Source organism: Sminthopsis crassicaudata, chromosome 3, assembly GCF_048593235.1.
Source record: "Sminthopsis crassicaudata isolate SCR6 chromosome 3, ASM4859323v1, whole genome shotgun sequence".
NCBI classification, from domain to species: domain Eukaryota; kingdom Metazoa; phylum Chordata; class Mammalia; order Dasyuromorphia; family Dasyuridae; genus Sminthopsis; species Sminthopsis crassicaudata.
Window position 1 is genome coordinate 167704559 of NC_133619.1, and position 22937 is coordinate 167727495.

At 33.5% G+C, this 22937-nt stretch overlaps 1 long non-coding RNA gene across 1 annotated transcript in view; it reads left to right on the top strand.

The window, feature by feature from the left end:
- LOC141559405 (uncharacterized) overlaps positions 1–18935 on the top strand; it is a 43263-nt gene extending 24328 nt beyond the window's left edge. Inside the window, exon 3 of the long non-coding RNA XR_012487385.1 lies at positions 18616–18935. This is a non-coding gene — a long non-coding RNA (uncharacterized LOC141559405). The remainder of the gene's footprint in view (positions 1–18615) is intronic.
- Positions 18936–22937: the final 4002 nt, after the last annotated feature.

Sequence of the window (22937 nt, forward strand, 5' to 3'; positions counted from 1 at the left end):
TTTAGTTGTTTTTAATGGGAAAGTTCTATTCAATGGGAGTTCCCCCACGTCTCTATCTATTTCTTTCTCCTTCTTGACTATTTCAGTTGGTCTTTTATGAACTCCCATGGTTTCAATTATTATTGTCTGTATACTGATGTTTCTCAGATCTACTTGTGTAGCCCTAATATCTCTCCTTACCTTTAGACTTACATTTCCAAATGTCTTTTAGAAATCTCAAATTGGATGTCCCTTAACATATCCAAAACTGATGTATTATCTTTCCCCAAAAAATATTCCTCTCTTCCTCTTTTCCCAGTTGCTCTTGAGGGTATTAACATGCTCCTTTCTCTAATCTGATATTGCCAAGTCATGGGGCAGGGGCTTATCACCTCATACCTGAACTATCTCAATAGCCTACCGGTTTGTTGCCCTTGCTCAAGCCTCCCCTTCCTCTAGTTTCATCCTCTACTTAGTTGTCACATTGATTTTCCTAAAATGCAAGTCTAACTATATCACTAACCATATTCCTTTGAATAAACTCCCATAACCCCCAGTATCAAATTCTATTTGACTTTTAATGACTTTAATAAGCTTTTCCCCTCCTATTTTTCAAGCCTTCCGGTCTTCATCTCCTTTAGCCAACTGACACAAGCTTCCTTGATGTTCTCTGCACAAAATTTCACTAGTTGTCACTTATGTCTGAAATGTTCTTCCTCTTCATCTTTACCTCTTGGCTTCTTTTACGTCTCAGCTTAAGTCTCACCTTGTTCAAAAAAAAATTATCAATCCTCTTTAATCTTACTCCCTACTCTCAGAAACTACACCCAAGCAATGCTAAATACTTCTGTTGTCTCTCACCCATTTGACTGTAATCTCCTTGAGAGCATGACCATTTACTTCTTTCTTCTTCTTTTATATCCCTAGGTATCTTACCTCTGCCACTCCAAATGAAGTGAGGCTCAAATGAGATTGTTTATATTAGATGTTATGCAAGCTTTAAAGAATGGTGCAAATGACAGATGTTATCATTATCTAGTCTAATCTCTTTACATTATGAACAAGGAAACTGAATTCCAGAGGGGAAAATTATTTTCCCCAGAGCACAGAGAACTGGTTGTAGTCAAAGCCTAAACTAGAACCTAGATCTCCTGCTCCCTGGTTCTGTACTCTCTCACACTCTAATGCCTCACAAAAGCAGACTTAAGAATTTATAAATGTGATTTTCATCACATAAACAAAACTTGTATAAAACATTTATAGAAGCTCTATTAGCTTACTTAATTTGTTTATTCATTTCAAACTCTACCTAGGAAACTGTATTAAGCCTATTCAGAATCTGATTCATCACATCCAGTTTAGCAAAACAAGAGTCTTTCCAGTGTTTGAGATAATGGTAAAACATAAAGCATTGCATTATAGATGGAAAATAATTGCCCCAGAAAGACAATTGCCTTGTCAAAATGTCTGCACTATGTCATACAAAGGTACCAGTTGATGCTTGGCAACACATTTTGTATTTTTACTACTAAAATGAACCAGTTTCAGTAAAGGTAAAATAATCTGTAATGCATCAAGGTTTGGCTTAATCAATATTTTCCTAAGCCAATACTTTACTAGAGTAAATAAATTCATGATTATTGGTAATTTTTTTTCCTTTTTTGTCTTGTACAAATCATACACTCACAGGATTTTAGAGTTAGGAATAAATTTAGAATATCTTTGAAACAGGTTTCTCTAATATAAATCTTGTTTCCAAGATATAAAAGAATGAATTTAAATTTAGAAGAATGTAAGCCATTCCCTAATCAACAAACAGTCTAAGGATGTAAATAGACAGTTCTAAAGATATAATCTTATGAAATAATTCTTTGACTCAATAATAATTAGAAAAATGAAAATGAAAGGATTTATGAGGTTCCAGTTTAGATCCATTAGATTAGCAAAGATGAGAAAGAGAAAATGACAAATATTAGAAGTGCTATGGGAAATAAGCACCTTGTATTATTGGTGAAACTAAAAATGATTCAAATCATTGTGAAAAACAATTTGGAATTACAGATGGTTCCAGATTAATATGAATCTTATGAAGTTGTTGCATTATTCAAGTTTCCACCACATATTTCCATTGGGATAGAACTAATTACTGTATTTTACACCAATATATCTTCAAATAGTGAAAATTCTAATATATCTAACCACTATACATGCAGCCTCATTATTCATATTAATTAGTTACAAAAAGTGTAGCTCTTTTGATCCAGCTATACAATTATACCTCAATAAGTCCCCTTCTTCCCTAGCTTACTACGTAACAATGGAACTATGAGGCACCCTTTGAAGGAAAGAATTCTGAATGTGGAATTCAGTTTCCTTGTTCATAATGTAAAGAGATTAGACTAGATAATGAAACCTGAATTTGAATCTCAACTCAGAATCTAACTACCTTGTGAGCTTTGGGGAAGTCACTTGATCTACCTGAAACTGAGTTTCTTCATTTGCAAAATGATATTTGCACTATCTACCTCAAAGGATAATTGTGGATATAATACTTTGTAAAACTTAAAGTATGAGAATGTGAGTCATTCCCTACCTCCTCTTAAAAAGGAGCAGTAAATGATATTATTTTTACAAGGAAGAGAAATTGAAAATCAAGATTTACCCCCAAATAATGAACATACTCTGGAACAAAAAGTCCATGATGTTTCTATGATAAGCATACTTGCTTTATAAGACAAGTTAGGTGCTGTGCTACATAGAGGATTGGCCTTGGAGTCAGGAAAACTAGATTTTGAATCCCAAGTCATATATTTATTAGCAATGAGATCTTAAGACATCTCTTAACTTCTATTAGCTTCTATCTCCTCATTAATAAAATGAACCTCCTGACATTTACTCTACAGAAATTATATGAAAATCACATGAAATAATGTATTTTGTAATCCCATAAATGAAAAAGGTAGCTAAATGTCTATATTTATAAATTATTTCCTTCCTAGAATTCAGTTGGTAATGTAGTCTGAAGTAGTATCAGGATGGCTCAAAGGTCTTAGTGAAGTTTTAAGTTAATAAAGCTTAAGTAATATCAAACCACTGTTTGAAGAGATTTAGTGATAGGGAATTTATTATTTCCTAAAACAGACTACCCCATTCTCAGGCAATTCTCATTTTGAAAAAATGTTTTGCCTTTTGTCTACTTCCACCCACCAGTACTATTTGTGCCATCTGGACACAAACAGATTAAGTATAATTAATTTCTCTTCCATGTGACAGACCTTTAGATACTTGAAACAATTCCCTCATGATGCTTCTCTTCTCCAGAATAAATAGCCAAGTTCCTTAAACTGATCTTTGTATGACACAGTTTCAAGTATTTTTGCTATCTTTGTCAACCTACTCCAGTTGTATTCAAAACCATCAACATGTTCCTAAAGTCTCGTGTCCGGTGTAGTTCCAAAACGTAAGTTAACGAAGATCTATTATCATCCTTATTGTAGCCACCACATTTTTATTGATACAACCTATAATTATATCTTTCTAATAATTATTCCACATTGCTGACTTGAGATTGTAGTCTTCAAATTTCCTAGGACTTTACAGATAAAATATTGTCTAACTGTACTTAAGCTATCCTCTTCTTGCATAATTGATTTTTTGGACCCAATGATAGAATTTAACATTTATCTCTATTGCATTTCATTTTAGTAATATAAAAGATATCTCAAAGTCCCTCTGAGGCTTTGTATTATAAACATATCAAACAAGAAAGCTGTTAAGCAGTTAGAAATGCAGTTAGGCAAATGGAACAACACTAATAATAACAACTATAGCATTTTAAAGCTTACAAAGTTCTTTACATGTTATTTCATTGATTCTCACAATAACCCTATGAGATAGATCCTATTCCTATTTACAGATGAAAAAACTGAGATTTAGAGAAGCTAAAAGATAAATGAGCTTTTCCCCTGGGATTAGTTATTTCTTTATCATTTTCCCCCATTCACTTGTTTATATAGGAGCACAAAATATATCGATGGAGAGTTCAAAACAAAGGGATCTCAAACCCTCCATTACATAGTAGGAATTATGTAAATAACCATTGCCTAGTTCACAGTCTAGCCTTCAGAAGTTAAAATTGGGAAGTATATGAAATGTTCACTATAAGCAAAGGTGTGGCCTCTAACCCAGAGACCTAGGTTAAGAAGAGATGTTTCAAGAAATGATTATAACTAATGACATCATCTAGTGAGAAAGATCCAATTTTTCAGAAATGAGACACTTCAGAACCAAGAGTCTAGGAGGGAAAATGAGAAGCTAATGGAATCATTTTGTTTTGTACATTAGAAAATATTTTATGACTTTTTAAAAAGAATTAGAAAAAGTCTATGGGACTAGAGCTAAAAAATAGAAAAAGGCCAGTCCCCACTTTTTCCCAGGGAAACACTAGGGACAGAGACTTATATCTGTGATTTCATTAGTATAGGAAACACTTATGTGAAGAAATATCTACTACCAAAGAAGGTCAGCACCTTCACTACAACTGAGAGAGGACAGAGAGACAGAGAGACAGAGAGAGACAGAGAAAGACAGAGAGACAGAGACAGAGAGAGTATACCTTGAGAGGTTAATTAACTTGTCCTGGGTCACATAGTAAATATGTGTCAGAGGCAGTACTTAATCCAGGTCTTTCTGACTTAAAGCCAGCTCACTCTGGCATCATAGGGACTTTAAGAGGAAGAAATAACCAAGAACTTCAACTGAGTCAAAAGCTGGCTGGAAACAAGAGGTTATAGCTGAGTGGCATCCAGTAAGAAATGGAGTTTGACAATATTCACCAGAGCTGTACCCTGAGAGACTAGATCAGAACAGCAGCTGGCCAAGGCCCTCCATCTTACTGAACAGTAGCCACTGGAGATTATACAACCAGCCTAGTAGAGACAATGAGATGAATGTGGATCAGATTCTATAAGAACAACCATGTGAAGACAAAAGCAGCCCTCCAGTCTAAGGCATGAGGTGCCCATCCACATTTGTGCTCAGGCTGTTTCCTATGTGTGTGCCTCTTCATGTGTATTCCCTATTTGAGTTCATTTTTTTTCCACATGTTTATGGAAGCTTGTTTGTTTGGGATTTTTTAAAGAGAGTTTTGTTTTTTGTTTTGCTACTTTTCTGATCCTGACATTTTGTTAAATCCTCTTTCTTTGGAATAATTGTGTCCTTTGGCTGATTATTATAGTAGATGCATCAGAAGGGGATTTGTGAACGATGATTTCCAATTCAGACCCAAAGAGTTAGTCTTGGAGTAGATATTCCATGGGAAAATATATGGAGAAGGTGAGATGTAGGAACCTTGATTTTCAGTCTATTGTCCCTGATTCTTCTTATTTTATTTTGGTGTTAGCTAAGGGAACTTAAGGAATTAAGAGTGATAAATTAAGAAATGAAGATAAATACTTGATATTCTTATTAGACTATATTTCAGAGTGTATTGATGTCATTAGTGTGAGTTCTTTCTACACTGACACAAGAGACTTGAGTTGTTAAACCTGAAAAATTCATCAGAAGAAAGCCAACTGTTGTTGAGTTTCTAATTTGGCTAGACCAGTCCTCCAACCACACTCATACAATCCATCACAAGACCCATACTTGAAGCCCTTCCAACTCAGTAAGACTTGCCAACACTTGTGTTCCACTGGCACAATCTTTAAGAACCCAGTATCACCTTTATGCCATGATGACTCATTGAAGTATTTCAATATAATTCAAATGACTTGCCCCAAAGTATGCTCAGTTATGTTTTGTTTTGTTTTGTTTTGAATGAAGAATATAGGTCATTTAGATATCAACTTAGACTTTTCTACAAGGAAATCATCCTTGTCAATAATACAACATTTTCCTAGTAAATACCCAAACCATCATTCCAACCCTATCTTTGATTGATATCCCCAATCTGGAGCATTTGGCACTGACTTTTAAAAGGGGACACAATGCCAATCATACAATAAACCTTTAAGTGCCTGTTTTTGTGCCAGGTAGTTTGCTAATACTAGGGATACAGATATGAAAAAGAAATACAGTTCTTGCCCTCAAGAAGTGCACATCCTATGAAGAGAAAAAACACATATAAGAAAGAAAAAAAAACACAAAAAAAAATTTGAAAATGAGGGGAAGAGAAGGAAGAAAAGTACTAATGTGGGGGCATGAAGTAGTTTAGTGCAAAGGAGCATATTTGGGTGGGAAACGAAGAGATGCCTTTGGAAACATTTCCTTGCTCCCCCCATCAGTCCTCCAACAGTGGGACAGAGAAAACTGAGGGTATTGCAGAAGTATATCAAAATTGATACAATCTCAGAGAATAAGAAATTTCCTGAGAGCATGATGGAGTCCAGTCCAAAGGATTATACTCAGCTGGAAAAATAGGAGAATGCTAACCTATCATACGGCTGTCACTGGAAACATGTTCAAAAGAAAGTATAAAATTTATATCTGAATATTTCCTGAAAACTATGGAGGTCATACATGTTCCAGTAATAAACTCTAAAGTTCACTCCCATTTTGGAATTAAGGGAAAGTTCTACCATACCTAAAGCTCTGCACTGAATTAACACCACAAATGAGCAAGATAAAATCTAAATCCTTCCATCTGTGGCTTGTTGGCTCTGAGAGACTAGCTCCCAAGAGGAGGTATCCTAATGAAATCATTTCCCCAACCAGTACTTCACCTGCCATGACTCCAGAGAGGTTTTTGTGCACCACCAGAATGTTTGGCAGTAGTGAGGAACCCACTGTAGAAGTTAGAACTGTGAGCTATGCGGTGTGGTAACCCATGTCTGCCCTCTACTAAACAGAGTTCCAGGGCTGCTCTGAGTGTTCCAAAGCCCAAGTCAATTTTTTTTTTTCTTTCCTAACATAGTCCACTGTATTGCTTAGTTCCAGCAATTTGACTGTATCCTCTATTGGCAGAGATAATGGCATTAAGAAAATCAAATTTGGCAAACAAAAAATAAGCCTGACTCCCATATTTTGGTTCTCTTATACTTTTTAGAATATTTAATTTCAAGTTAAGTCAACCCTTACAGAGATGAGTGAATTGTGAATATACAAGTACTTCAGAAACCAGCCTATGGTTAATCATGTGACTGAGGGAAACAGCAAAAATGTGTATCAATTGGATAAACTCAGTCCTAGGAACATTGTAAATGTTCAATTAAAAATTAAACTAGCTGATCAGTAAGCATCTAGATGAGAAAAATTTCAGATTGATGAAGATCTAGACATGGACATGGATTCAATTTGTCAAAGTTATTGATCATCAATCAATTCACAGTTTTTAAACATTGTCTTCAAACACGTCATTTAGAATATAAGTACATTGGATGAAAAATGCCAGCTCTATGTGAAAGACAAGAAGTAGCCAGGTCTAGAGAAAAAGCTGATCTGGAAATCACTTGTACTTCAGCTGAATTCTAGTTTCTACTTCTAATATACTTGCTGAATGATCTTAATGAGTCATTTTCCTCCTTAGTCACTACAATAAAATCTCTAAGACTCTAAATTATAGACTAGTTGTCAATTTGCATTAATGGGGAAATTTTTCTTATATGGAGTATCTTATACCTGTGAAATCATATCCTGTGAAATCATATATCTGAAGTAATGAGCAAGAGATAATATGTGTAAGACTTGAAGGTCTTTAAAATTGACTTGGGAGTTATAGCCTGCACAGGTAAGAATTCATCATCTAATTCAACAGAAGCAAATGAGAGATCCTGAGGAGATAGTACCTGAGTTGGGTTTTCAAGGAAAAGACAGATTTCAATAAATACAGATGAAATGGTAAATCCTAGGCTTGGGGAGAAGGCTAAAAGAATAAACTTCAGTTTGTCTAAAATATAAATTGCTTGGAAGATGGGGATGGTGACATAAAACAAAGTCTGGAAATGTAGCTTGTAGCTAGATGTTGAAGAGTTTTACATACTAAGCTGAGTACATATTTTTATCTTGAGTACAATAGGGAGACCGTGAATGTTTCTGATCAGTGAAAAGATATGGTCTGACCTTTATATTAAGAAAATTACTTTGGTAACTAAAGACTGGATTGGAGGGAAAAAATACTGGAAACATGAAATTGAGCCAAGAAGTGACAAGATTCACTTGAGTCAATCAAACTTTAAATGTGGGTGGCATATTGACTATTACAAAATTTAAATAAGACAAGACCCAATGTTCAAAAGATCTACCACTGAGTCATTCCAATCAAGACTAAACAAAGAACTTAAATTATTTTTATTGACAGAAAGACAAAGGAGGCATACATAAGCTACAAGAGACTATTAATGATGGCCCACATGTAAAAAGTGAAGGAATAAATTAAGTAGGCAGAAGCCTAACCATATGGGTTGAAGAAAAAATGGTCCCTAAGAAAGTAAAGGCAGGAGATACGGGCAAATCTCTGAATCAGTAAGTCTAGCAATGAAAGAGAGAAGATAGATGGAATCATTGTTTGGAAAAGTAAGATTAAGGAGAAACAGGAGCAGGTCTTAGAGGAAGAAAGTGGGAATTGAATCAAAAAGAGAGATTAGTTTAGTATAGTGAAGGAATAGTTTTCCTGGGACCAAAGAAGAGTAAAAAATGGATGAATGACATTGCTGAGAATTTATGAAGAATGGAAGAAAATAGTTAAAGATTTAAGTCTGTTAAACAATCTCCTCAAGGAAATATAAGGTTGAATCACTTATTTAAGTGTCTTTGTTTTTGAGGGTAAAATAGGGAAACATTGGTATCTTAAGAAAAGAAGCAAAGTTTTGGAACGATCATTGAGAGATCTAAAATAGGGAGTCAATCTTTTTCTTTTACAGCTTTTCCCTTAGTGTTATTTATCTATTCTCACATTTTCAATTATTAATTACACATGCCCAAAATATATACATGTGTGTGTATATGTACCTGTTCTTATATATCTATAGGTACATAGATAGATAGAAACACATAGGTTCTCAAGAGAAAAATAAAAGTAGAAAAAAATGAAAGAAAAAAAAAGAAAAGCAATATGTCTAGGCTTTCTAGATCAATACTAAAATTTTTTGTTCAATTCTTTCAGTCTTGTCTGACTCTTTGTGACTTCGTTTGTTTTTGCTTTTGCTTTTTTGGAGTTTTTTGGCAAATATACTAGAGTGGTTTGCCATATCCTTCTCCAGCTCATTTTACAGATGAGGAAGGAAACTAAAGTAAGCTGGGTTAAATGACTTGCACAGGGTCACATAGCTAATAAATATCTGAGACCACATTTGAACTCAAGTCTATCCTGATTTTAGATTCAGTGTTTTATCCACTGTACCATCAAATTCCCCCCCCCCATAAATAGAGATATGGATATGAATAGAGTTAGATTGTAGATGATTAGATAAACAGGCACTTATATTTAAATGCTTTAGAATTCAAAAAAATTCAACTTTTCTAAAACAAAGCTATCTTTCCCTAAAAAAAACCCTAGTTCTTGTCTTTATTTCTCTAATTCTGTGAATGACATTACTAGCCCCCAGGCTTAAACATTGGAATATATTTGACATTGCCTCATAGATTCAATTATTTGAAAAGTATTATTGAGTAACCTCCAATTATTTTTTACCTCTACACTTTCCTTTCAACTCTACTGCCCCCACCTTAATTTAAAGCCTCATTTCCTCTTGCCTTTAATTTTGTAATAACCTCTCAACTAGTGTTTCTAATATAATCCATAACTTGACACAATTTTTTTTTTAAAGTCACATCATTCTGCCCATAAAACCCTTTAGTGTCTCCACAAGGTTAAGCAAATAAATTCCAGGTTCTATAGTCAGATATTCCAGAATCTCTACCAATCTTTCTGGCCTTACCTTATGCTAATGTTTTCTCAGAGCCCTCTGCTTTAGCAAAACTGTCTATTTTCATTTCTTAATCTATTTGATACATTCCCACTTCCCAAGACCTGTCTTTACTTAGGTAGAACCTAGAGTACCTTTTGCATCTGGATCATCAGAAAGCTGCTTCAAGTTAAAAGCATTATACATACAAGTATCCACTCAAAACAATAGCTACAAAATTCTTTGTTATTCTTTGTTACTAGCCAAGCAAAAGATGTATTTATTTAAAAGAAGAGCCATTTGATTTAAATGCCATAGTAAGATGAGTGATTAAAATGAACTTCCTTACACACAATAATATATTCTCACACCAGTTACTAAACTATCTATGTAAAAGACATGTGTAGGGGAAACATGCATGATGGGGCAGAAATATAAAGGTATTCCTGTTTAGTGCCATCAATGCTTTCAATGCAATAGAAGGACATAGGAAGTCTGATGGGAACACTTCACTCCTCTTGGTTGCTACTTGCTGGGAATTTCTGCCGAGCTACAGTTGGTCATTTGCTGCTGCTATTGACTGATCTTCAACTGTGAAGTGGCTTCTTTCTCACACTGCTCTTCTCTGCTAGTCTTCAGCTAGGGGGAAGCTTTTTTCTTGGTTGTGGCTATATATGTAAAAGTTTCAGGGCTGACAATCCCATTGCCTGGGGCCATTTCATTTCTTTTGCAATGAAAACTCTAGCCAGCCACTAGAAAAGCCTTCAGGCATTTAATTTGTCTTTTGAATTGCTTTTCTCTCCATGTGATACTAGAACCTCTCAATAAAGTGAGATCATTCCTTTTAATTTCTTTCCATTCTCGTATTACTATTTATGATACATAAGAATCAAAGAAACTAGATAGGAATGGTGATTTCTTTTTCACTTCTTCCTAGCAATCATACAGCTGCACATTCCCTAGACTCATTTCATTTTTTGGCATCCAGGGCAGTCTTTTTATATGCAATCCTACTGAAATCCTTTGAGTTTTTCAATGTCCAGCTCATATGCAATATTTGCCATGAAGGCTTACTCAATGCTACCTGTACCTCCTCAATCCAATCAAAAATGATTTCTTCATCCTTTCAATTATAATAGCCTATATTTTATCTTTATTCCACTTTTCTATATTTTATCTAGGATCATCAGAGAGTAAGCTCCTTAAGGGCAGGAACCCTCTTCATAATCCTCATGGACCTAATACAGTACTTTGCTCACAATAACTAGTTCAGAAAATATTAAATTAAATTAAATCTTTATCTACTCAATTCAATATAATCAAATTTTCATAACTTTTGATAAGTACTTGAGTAATGTCCTTTACTGTGTTTAAGGATGATTAGGAAATGTATTTATATAATTTGGAACCAACACATACAATAATGAATCAACTTAAATTTCAGAGTATTAAGATATCTAGACCCCGTTTGTAAGCCTAGGATCACCTTCTACGTTTTGGGACTGGTAAGCAAATTCAGTCATATTTATTGTCAGCTCATTCTCCCACAATACCAAGGTATAATTCCTTCTCCCTTTTTTTTTTTTTTTAATGCATATAAGTTCTCCCATTTCCTTAGAGAATGTGAGTCTAGAGAAACTTGTGTGGTTCCCAGCAGGAACAATCCCATATAAGCAAGCCAAGCAGGAAGCAGAATCAAATTACTTAGGAGTGGGAGAATTTTCTTAGAAATCCCTTCTTAGTATTGTGTACTTTCAAAAAAAAAAATTTGCCTCAAACCACACCTTTGGAATCCTTGAGAAATTCTCACTGCCTTGTATGAGAATGAATTTCTATGCCATAATAAATCTTTTCAAGTGAATTTTGTTGAATGCATTAATGAACTAAGAGAAACCAAAGGGAAAGGGGTATTTTATAGAATGCCCTAATTTATAAATATTCCTTTACCAAAAAAAATGTTTATAAGAGTAGAAGAGAGACTCAGAAACTAAGTAGAAAAGTCTCAGACAGTGAAACCAGATGTAAGCGAACAATTCAATAAAATACTTATATACCTATCTACATATGTAGTAATAGGGCCTGGACTTATGATTCATTGATAATGGGAACTCTCAGATGGAAAAAGCTCAATCTACCTAGAAAGGTCAATAGTTTAGAGAGTTGCCTAGAATACTGAGAAGTGAAGTTACTTACCCAGAATCATATAGCTAGTATTTGTCGGAAGTGAACTTGAATCCAGGTCCTTTTGGCTTTCAACTTTGCCTCCCCTCTATTCACTAGATCATGTTGATATATTACATATATATGTGTATATGTATGTGTGTATGTACTTACATACATATACATAATATTTAATATATGTATATATCTACTGATACATATATACATATACATACACGTATTTCAAATTTTAAAATGTTAACCTCAACACTTGAAAGACAACATAATAACCATGGTATAAGAATCATGTAAAGAACATGAACAATTACTTTAAAATTCAAATACACACCCATCTCTGAATGAATAGCACACCTCTCAAAAAAATAATCTAAGAAAGGTAACCACATGAATGATGGAACTAATACTCCAAAAATGGATACAATTTAAATCAGGTTGATGAATTAAACACAATGGGCAATTTGTTCTCAAGGCATACGATTCCACTTTTTCTTTGATTTCCTTGTGATTGTTTCATTCTTAGGGATGTAGGTTATGGTTAAAGTAAGTGACTTTTCATTCATGATTGGGAAATTCTATATTATAGATGAGAAAAGGGAAGAGAAAATATTACATGGTTAGGGAAAATATAACTAATGGATCACTATAGTTACTGAAAATTTGAATTTGAGGATCAAACAGTGGGCAATGGAGAAACCTATGGTAGATAGGCTTACACATTAAAAATTATGAAGAATCAGGAGAAAAGATATTATCAGAAAAACATCAAACATAAAGAAAAAATGGGAGACATCTGATAAACATTTCAGTAATTTCATTGGTAGTCCCTGAATGTGAGGAGAATCCTAAATATTAACTCAGGTGCACCTCACTGTAGCAAATATTTAGAAGGATATAGAGGAGTTATATAAGAAAAGCAGATAGAGGAGATTTCAATTTATTCATTAAAAGGAATACACAAATCAATTCAGAGGTTGTATGATGTAATTAAAAAAAAACACAAGAGTTCTTGGTAAGAATCAAATGAGATAATATTTTTAAATTGTGTGGGACAATGCCTGGCACATACTAGTCAATAAATGCTTATTTTCTCTGTTGTTCAGTGTCAATACAATTATATAATAATTCAGTTTCTTTTCCCCTTGCTTTTTCTATTTACTTAATTTTAATCATTGTGTATATATGTGTGTGTGTTTTTCTTTTTCTAGTTATTTCACGTTAGCCCAATTCTTTAAGTATGAAGACAAATTACCTTGGCACCAGAAATTGAGTAGAATGAACACTGGACTTAGATTCAAGAAACTCCTTTCAAGTCCTAACTCTTGTTATTTACTAGCTGTGTGATCAAAAGCTAATTGTTTAGCCTCTCTGGGCTCCATTTTCTTCATAAAAGGATGGAAGATGAAGAAAACACTTAAGTTGACCATCCTCTTTATTTGACGATAAGAAAATTCAAGAACAATATCTTAAAAGATCTCCAGAATGGAATTGACATAGAATTGGGACTAGCTATTATTTGCCTTTAAAAATTCTTCATTCTAAATGATACATGTTGATTTTTATTTTCAATATATATCCACATGAATGGGAGAGATCTGTGGTTGTACAGTGAGTTAGACTTCTTGATCATATATCTTGGGCTGAGTGCTATGTCTGAACAATGAGCTTGATTTAGGATTGAATAGGATGAGATAACCTGGATTCTTCATAATTGAGCAGAATTTTCAACAAACTTAAATAAGAGGTGGAGTGACTGATTCATTGAATTGTAAGGAGGTCATTGTCACTGGATCAGAGTATGTGGCAGGAAGTAATTTGTAAAAAGACTGGAAAGATAGGGAAAAACTAGGTTACAAGGACTTTGAATGACAAATAGAAAATTTTGCATTTGATTCTGGAGAAAATAGGGAATCACTGGTATTTGCTGGGGGTGGTTAGGTGGTTCAGTGAATACTATGTCAAGTCTGGAGTCAGGAAGATTCTTCTTCCTAAATACAAATCTGACTTCAGACACTTACTAGTTGTGTGCCCTTGCATGCTACTTAAATTTGTTTGCCTCATCTATAAAATGAGGAAATGGCAAACTATTCAAATATCCATGCCAAGAAAATCCTAAACGGAATTCTGAAAAGTCAGACACAATTGAAAAACAACTGAACAACAACAAAATGAGTTTATTGAGCAGGAGCTTGACATGGTTGAACTTGCATTTTAGGAAAATCACTTTGGTGTCTGAATTGAGCATGGTTTGCAGTAGGAAGAGACTCCTTACAGGGAGACCTATTATCAGGCTAGTGCAAGAGTGCAGATTTGAAATTCTGAAGGCCTTCAACAGAGTGGTGACAGTATCAGAAGAAAGAAGGGATTATGTTTATTTTGCGAAGAAAAAAATCAATATACTTTAACAGCAATTGGATGTGGGAAGAATGATAGATAGTAAAAGATGTCAAGGATGATGTCTAGCATTAATTACTTCCCTATTATATACCAAGCAATGCACATGACAAGCATGAGTAGTTTGCAATATGCAACCAATGATTATGTGTGTAAGTAGAGGAAAATACATCATTTAGTACATGTAGGATTAGAAAAGGAGTTGATTCAATCTATCATCATAGCCTAGGAGGGACTTCAGAGGCCATCTAAAAAATAGAATTTTCTCATTTTCAGAAATGAGAAAACTGAAAGTCAGAGAGGTGGACTGATTTACCAATATCACACAGATTAAAAAAAAAAGTCAGAGACTAGGGATTAGATTAGAAAGTTTGGAGCAGAACAGGAATCTCAAAGTAAAGAGGAGAATCTCTAATTCAAGGCAACTACAAAAGATGACAGGCATCCCACTAACCCTGAAAGAACCCAAAACCAAAGATATTGGAGACAAGAACCACAGAAGTTATCATTGGAATAGGTCAGGTTCACTGGACAAGCTAGTGAATAAAAATAGCAATCTAGTGTTTGACAAACCCAAAGATCCCAATTTTGGGAATAAGAATTCATTATTTGACAAAAACTGCTGGGAAAACTGGAAATTAGTATGGCAGAAACTAGGCATGGACCCACACTTAACACCACATACTAAGATAAGATCAAAATGGGTCCATGATTTAGGCATAAAAAACAAGATCATAAATAAATTAGAGGAACATAGGATAGTTTACCTCTCAGACTTGTGGAGGAAGAAGGAATTTGTGACCAAAGGAGAACTAGAGATCATTATTGATCACAAAATAGAAAATTTTGATTACATTAAATTAAGAAGTTTTTGTACAAACAAGATTAGAAGGGAAGTAACAAATTGGGAAAACATTTTTACAGTTAAAGGTTCTGATAAAGACCTCATTTACAAAATATACAGAGAACTGACTCTAATTTATAAGAAATCAAGCCATTCTCCAATTGATAAATGGTCAAAGGGTATGAACAGACAATTTTCAGATGATGAAATTAAAACTATTTCCACTCATATGAGTGTTTCAAATCACTATTGATCAGATAAATGCAAACTAAGACAACTCTGAGATACCACTACACACCTGTCAGATTGGCTAAGATGACAGGAACAAATAATGATGAATGTTGGAGGGGCTGTGGGAAAACTGGGACACTGATGCATTGTTGGTGGAGTTGTGAAAGAATCCAACCATTCTGGAGAGCAATCTGGAATTATGCCCAAAAAGTTATCAAACTGTGCATACCCTTTGATCTAGCAGTGCTACTACTGGGCTTATATCCCAAGGAAATACTAAAGAAGGGAAAGGGACCTGTGTGTGCCAAAATGTTTGTGGCAGCCCTTTTTGTAGTGGCTAGAAACTGGAAAATGAACGGATGCCCATCAATTGGAGAATGGTTGAGTAAATTATGGTATATGAAGGTTATGGAATATTATTGTTCTGTAATAAATGACCAGCAGGATAAATACAGAGAGTCTTGGAGAGATTTACATCAATTGATGCTGAGTGAAATGAGCAGAACTAGGAGATCATTTTACACTTCAACAACAATACTATATGAGGATATATTCTGATGGAAGTGGATATTTTCAACATAGAGAAGAGCTAACCCAATTCCAATTGATCAATGATGGACAGAACCATCTATACCCAGAGAAGGAACACTGGGAAATGAGTGTAAACTTAGCATTTTTTTGTTTTTGTCCTCAGCTTATTTTTACCTTCTAAATCCAATTCTTCCTTTGCAACAACAACAACAACAACAAAATTTGGTTCTGCACATATATATTGTACCTAGGATATACTATAACATATTTAATATGTATGTTCGCCTGCCAGCTAGGAGAGGGGGTGGAGGGAAGGAGAGGAAAAATTCGGAACAGAAGGAAGTACAAGGGATAATATTGGAAAAAATTACCTATGCATATGTACTGTCAAAAAATGTTGTAATTATAAAATTAACAAAAAAATAATAATTAAAAAAAATTTTTTGAGAAGCATATATACTAATATATATACTAATCTGCTAGGGCATGAGTTGAAAAAAATATGTAACCTTGTAATAAATTCATTATATTGAAAGATTTAGATTTGGGAGTAGATGATTGGATGTAGTAAATAAATAAAATAAAGTTTTCCATAAAAAAAAAAAAAAGAAGAACCACAGAAGTTCTATACCTTAGAACATTTTGTCTAAAGAAGCTGGGGTAGAGTTGTACAAGGGAAAGAAGAGTAGTTAGAAGAGCTATCAATCCTATCCCTCAGTTGCATATCCCTCTTTTTTGTTTGTTTTAATTTTTGTTTTCCCCAATTACATGTAAAAACAACATTTTTTTTTTGCTATACATGTACATTCATTTTTTTTTTTACATATTTTCTTATGAATTATGTGGCAGACAAACATCAGAACAAAGGGAAAAAAACCACAAGAGAAAAAAAAAAGAAAAAAAGTGAACATAGCATGTGTTGACTTACATTCATTCTCCACAGTTCTCTTTCTGGACAGACAGTGTTTTCTATTTAAAGTTTATTGGGATTGCCTTGAATCACATAACCACTGAGAAGAACCAAATCCATCTTAGATGATTAACACACATTCTTGTTGTTGCTGTATATAATGTTTTCCTGGTTCTGCTTGTTTCACTCAGTATCAATTCATGTACATCTTTCCAGGACCTTTTAATATTAGCCTGTTCAACATTTTTTATAAAGTAATAATATTTCATTACCTTCATATACCAGAAATTATTCAGCCATTCCCCAATTGATGAGCATCTACTCATTTTCCAATCCTTGGCCTCCACACACAAAAAAAGCTGCTAGAAACATTGTTGTACATGTGGGTCCTTTTCCCTCTTTTAGAGATATGGTGCCTTTTCCATGATCTGGAAAATCTGTATAAAATTTTGCATCAGAGAAGATGTCTGAATTACTATGGTATTGAAAGATAAAACATATTAATTGTAATATTACAAATATATTTTATGCATTTCTGAGTTTCTAAACATTTTCTGTGACATCTGCTAGCCTTCATATGTCATCTCTAGCTTCCACAAAATTCCCCAAAAGTACCCATTTAATTTCTTAACGCTACCCACAATATATGGAAACCGTGATGGGGAAAGTTGCAGTGTAGAAAAGATAATTGGGATACCTAGTCCACTGAGACCATGAATCTCTTGATGTATTTTAAAAAAGTCTATCTTCTCCCATCTTTGGGACTAGGATATAATAATGCTTTACTTATTCTGAGGTCCTTCATTTGAGATCTTTAGCTATATCCACAAAAAAGGAGACCCCAAAGATTCCTAAGTCACAAATTTTAAGGTTACAAAATCCATGGATAATAAACTTTATGTAATTATTCATAGCAATTCAGAATCTGTCACAAAGGCTAACTTACAATAATTTAGACAATTCTAATTTATTTATTGACTTTCCAGACCACAAGGGATTATGAACAATAATTTAGGAAGTAAGAGATGGCAGATGACACACACAGTTGCCAGAAGTGACAGCTGACATCTTGGCAGGGTGGGACAAGACAAATAAAATACAAAAAAACAAATCCAAGGGTCAGAGGCAGCATGATATAATGAAAAGAATAGTGGACTTTGTGTCAGAAAAATCTTTCCTTATACATATTCCTCATTTTTGAAGTGAGAGACTGAATAAGGTACCTTATAGCTCTAAGTCCTGTAGCCATTAACACAAAAGTATATATATATATATATATATATATATATATATATATATATATATATATAGGGATTATTTAGTTTACCAACAAATAAAGTTACATGTAGTCATTAGCTCCTTAAAGCATCATTGTCATGCACAATATCTTACAATCATAGACTCATAAAAGATTCTTTGGAAGGTCATCCAAGGCACAGCTTCTTAAAAATTGTGGTTCACAACCGGATCTCATAATGAATGTGGGGGTTAAAAAATTATGATTTTTTTTATCAGTAAATGTTTGATTTGTATACCTATTTTATATATCAATATATCCAGGGTCATGTAAAAATTTTTCAAATGAAAAGAGGTCATGAGTGGAAAACCTTTAATAAACCCTGATCTAATACTGTTGCATCTTATATATGAGTGCATTCATGTTGACTTTTTGTTTTTGTTTTTGTTTGTTTTTGTTTCCAACTTAGCATTGCTTATTTATTGTGCAGAATATCTGAATCAGACATTAATGATGATGATGGTGATGACGATGACGACATTGGTAAGGGTATTTCTTGAGCACTGTGGGCTTTCCCATAGCCTCCCAATATATATCAGATTAGATTACTCCTCTGTTCAAAAATCTGCCTTGGTTCCCAGTTGCCCCAGACAGATGCCTTTGCCAGACATCCATGCCTCTCTTCCATCTGGATAGTAACTTCCCTTTCAGGTATTCTCTTTTATTTTTCTCCTTATATTCTAATATGATGCCAAACTGGATGTTCTCTAGTCTATACACATTGGTCTTGTTTACCTATAGCCCCTTGCCACATTGTTCCCTAGAATAACTCTCCTTTTTAAAAATGCTATTTTTAATATATGGAATAAAAAAACAACCATTTCCATAACACAGTATAATAATAATAATTTTTAAAAAGATTGTATGTGAAACTGCAAAATCTATTTTGTATAACTTGCTATTCCTTTTAAATTTATAATAAAATTATTCAGATTTCTTTTTTTGTCTCCCCTGTCCCCTCCCCTGCCTTACAAATGACTATCAAACACAAATAGATAGATAGAGATAGAGATAGATAGATATAAAATTATTCTATATATACTTCTGTTTATAAGTATTTTTCTGGCCGCCAATAGCATCTTTTGTCATATATTTATAATTAATTTGAGTATAATTATCAAAATGATTTTTTTTTCCTAAAAGACATTCTTAAAACAATATTGCTATTACTGTATATAGCATTCTCTTGGTTTTGTTCATTTCCTTTTTAATTATTTCATGCAAGCCTTTCCATATTTTTCTAAGATCATTGATTTCATCATTTCCTATAGAAATTATTCCATCATAATTATAGATGTTAAATGACTTTTTGGAGATCACATGGCACCATCATGATAGAATTGGGAATAGAGTCCCAAGAAGCTTAAAGTCTGAATGACATTAAGTTTGGACCAATGAAAACTAAATTAGGAAAACTAAAAATCTTGTTTTAAAGAAGCCAAAGAATTATATCATACGTTTCTGAAAGATTTCACATACAAGATGTAGAAAAAGATATTTTTTTTCATGATTCAATAATATGCTTTAGTTTATTCAGAAATCTTTTTTCATGATTCAATAGTATGCTTCAGTTTATTCAGAAAGTTCACAGTAGATAAATAAGGAGGTACTGTACTTTCATTTAGAGCACACAGTTTAACAAATACTATTATTTCCAAGAAGGTCAGGGGGGCTACACAGCTTATTAAAAATTTTCAGATTAAAATACATAAACAAATGAATTAGCATATGAATAAATCCACCTGTATGCATATTTAGATGCATATAAGCTGATGAATAAATAAGATGAAGCAAGGTGATATCATGTCCTGTTTCAAGGAAAAAAAATATGACTGCACTTAAATCAACAAATAATAAATCTTTTAAGCAATAACTTTTTGGATGACACTTTTCTAGGCCTGGAAATAAAAACATAAAAATTAAACAGTCTTTGCCCTCAATGAACTTGAATTACATAGGCTTAGACAATTCATACACATATAAGTCTATGTAAAATAAATGCCAAGTGATTGGAAAGTAGGCACTTATGACTGGGTAAATCATGCAAGAAGAAGAAATGGAAATACATTTTTGGCTAAATTTTATATTAGGGCAAGCCTCCATGATGACATGATGATAGGAGGGGAAGGAAGAGTAATGTTGACATTTCTATAATTTGCCATTATATATTATTGGTTTTACTTCCAATAACAAAAAAGTTATGAATAACATGAAAAAGTTAGAGTAGATGTTATTATCTTATTTTATATATGAACAAATTGAGGCTTAAAAGAAATCAAGAAACTTGTCTAAGATTGCAGAATTACTAAATATTTGAGTTTTCTGAAAAAGTCCAACACTCTTTCCAATATGTCATATATCACAAGTCATATGTAATATTAAGCAAAGCCATGAAAAGATGTCAATATTTTGGAAAATGTTCTAGAAAAAAGCAAAATCTAGAAAGACACAAAGATGTACTAGTCATTTTCAACTGTTAAGTTTTTACATTCACTGCCCTTTAATGGAAATTGTAAATAATAGCTTAGATTTATCTATCACTTTATAGTTATAAAAACATTTCATATACATTATGTTATCTCTTGTGATCTTTATACAGCACATGATGTAAAATTACTATCTTAACATTAGCTCTTATTCTTTGAGTCATATAGAAAGGGTAGCTAGTTCTATAGGGTTCTAAGAGAGCCTCTAAGGACTTAGGGTACATTGATTAAAATGCTAAAGACTTGAACCTCCATTCTACTCTGCTCTATCCAATATAATTATTTGATATCATTTAATCAGCTAGATTTTAGTAGCTTTTAAAGAAGTATTTATTAAGTTGATATAAAGAACAGTTAATACAAAACTTTACCCTAAAAAATCTATGGCACAATCTCTTATAAATACCCATAAAATGCAAGAGAAAGTTAGATAGCAAGAGAGTTTAGATAGCCTATGTGGGAACAGGGTAACACAGCTCCTGGAAGTTCTTTTGATGAAATCCTTAAAATATTCCTCTTAGATATGGTGTGGCTTATGTTCACTTATTTGGAAGTATGAATCTATCACAATTGGTTTTTCCAGAGACCATGATGTGATGGGGATTTGGGAAGTTCTTTGGAGTGCCCAAATTCTCAAGGTCCCCTTCTTTCCAGACTTTTACTTGATCTTGAATATCTCTTGGACCAAAATAACCTCAAAATATTGTCCACAGTCCCTGACCAGCCAATCTGAACACTCTTCCTATGTAATAACTTAAGAGCACTTCCAGTTCATGTAATTGCTCCTTAGAGACATCAAAATTGATAAAAAACCTTTTCATACTTAGTTGGAATGCCGTTTTTTGTTTTCATTGAGACAGTATTCCAAATTGGTTAGCATAATGGGGTATTTTATCACTTACTTTAGGTGGGATGAGGTAATTTGATTGAATTACTCAGTAGATGACCACCCTTAAAATTTCCCCACCCCCCCCCCCATTTTGATATTTATGGTTCCTGGAAAATCTAATGAAGCATGATTGATACATTCAAAGTCCTAAATTCTAAAGTGACTTGAGGAGGTCCTGAATATGCATTTCAAATATCTTTCCATTGCTTTTTACTCTAGACTGTCAGGGGAAAAAAGGCACTTTTTATATTAAAAGCTAGTAATAAAGATTCTTTCACACTTCCAAATGCATGATTTTAAATTTTAACAAGATAATAGTATTTTACAAAGTTCTAAGAAGTTGTTGCCTGTCTTAGGGATTGCAGAAGCCTTTCTGAACCAAAAACAATGTTTTGTTTTGTTTTGTTTTGTTTTAACAAGGAAAACAAATTGTAAGAGGAAGAGCCCAGTTGCTTAAAGAATCTCTTGAATTTAGATATTTTCCTCACAGATTCAAGACATAAACCAGAATAGATGTTACTCCCTCCTCCCTCTGGTGAACACCCAAGCTGATCTGCCTTTGCACTTGTGCAGACACACTGGTCCACTATCCCTAGAGGGGTTTTTTTGTCTTTCTCTCATAGAGGGGCACCTATACTCTAAGTTCAGTTTCTAAGCATTACTAAAACAGCATTGCATCCAAGAGAAACTGAGAATCCTGTCCCCTTATTCATTCCCACTAAAGAGGCCCCTCTATTTAAGAAGTTCCAAAAGGAAAAGCCAAGATTCCTATTTCATAAGAAAAACTTAATCTTTAAAGAGCTTTCTAGACACTGTAGGTCTTTCTCTACAGAAATTGGGGAACTGGGTTTGTTTGGAAACAATGGCCTCAACCTTCACATGAGAAATCCAATTGTACTGAGTGAAAAAATCTTCCATGATTTCTTCAGGGTTTAAGCCCATCTAACTGGGTCCAAAAGCCAAAACACTTCCATAAATCTGAATAGATAAGAGATTACCTCTCAGATTTAGGAAAGTTTATCTAAATTAATTATCATGAATTGAAGATAGTGAAATGAATTTTTATCTACAATTCCCAATTGTTAATGTGTGTGTATGTATGTATGCATGTATGTATATCATATTAAAAAGAAAATAAAGAAAATAGTTGGGTGACAATTAGCCCATAAAAGTATAAGTGGTATCATAGATGTGCCAAACAAAAACAAAAACAAAACCTTACCTAGGGACAGTAAATTATTTTTTAAATTATTTATATAGAGGAAGATTAAAGATGCAGTATGAAATGAATGCTTTCTTAAAGAATTTATGAGGGGGGAAATTGTCCTTGAAATTCTGTAGCTTTGTACAGTATGT